This window comes from Gallinula chloropus (genome assembly GCF_964237585.1).
Source record: "Gallinula chloropus genome assembly, chromosome: 27".
NCBI classification, from domain to species: domain Eukaryota; kingdom Metazoa; phylum Chordata; class Aves; order Gruiformes; family Rallidae; genus Gallinula; species Gallinula chloropus.
This window is the reverse complement of record NC_140112.1, coordinates 1534911-1535912: the sequence shown is the minus strand read 5'-3', so window position 1 is coordinate 1535912 and position 1002 is coordinate 1534911.

The following is a 1002-nucleotide window of genomic DNA, read 5'->3' as shown; positions in this document are numbered from 1 at the left end:
GGTGCTTTACTCAGCTGCCAGTGGTCACCACAAGCAGATTATAGGTCCTCCTGTGAAAAAGACAAATAATCTCATTATTTACAGTTCAGGAGTGAAACTATAAACCTTAATACTGCTCACTTTTATGATGCATTTTTCCCTTCCTCCCTTGCCACATCCTAGCAGACAAGTTGAGAAAAGCCAGCCAACCAACACATCATGCCAGGTCTTTCCAAGACACATCCCGACACAGTCTGAAGCACCACAGACCAGGTATGGAAACGACTAGCAGGGCCAAATGGAAAATGTACCCATCTAACAGCATCCCTCTGCCACCTCTTCCATCTCCATGTCATCTGGCTTTCCCCCAAAGACCTCCTCTCGTGTTTCAGGCAAGTGTTACACCACATGGCACTCACGCGGTGAGTTCTGATGGATGGCAAGAGCAGTTGCTGAGAAGAAAGCCACAGAGATGGATGTCTAAACTGGGGCATGAAGCTGAAGCTCATCCTGATCCAAATTCGCTCGTCTAAATTAGCAACAGGCCTGAGAACTATAAGCTACTACTTAATTTAGAAGGAAATGGTGAAGAGTGAACTTGGCATTAACGAGTTATTGTTGTAGATCACCCAGGTGACCTTGACTCTTGCCCTGTATTTATAAATTGGACAACGTGTAATGTAACACATCACTGTCTTGCAAGCAAACTGTGAAGGCAGATTCCTTGCCATATGAGAGATGCTAAGAAACTATAGAGTTACTGAAGCTCTGAAAGAGCAATTAGATTAGATTCCCATGTGGGATTAATGCCGTGTCTCTGTTTACCCTCTGCACTCCTTTAGTCAACACAGAGTCACACAAGAAGGTGCAACATGTAAGTTTTAAAAGGCAGATGGATTTAGCCAGCACACCTATGACTTTATTTCTGTTCTGACACTCATCCAACCACGTACTGCCACACTACACCTGATGAAAACTCTGGGTAGGACCCCAACATTTCCTTTTTATACATTGAGATCCGAG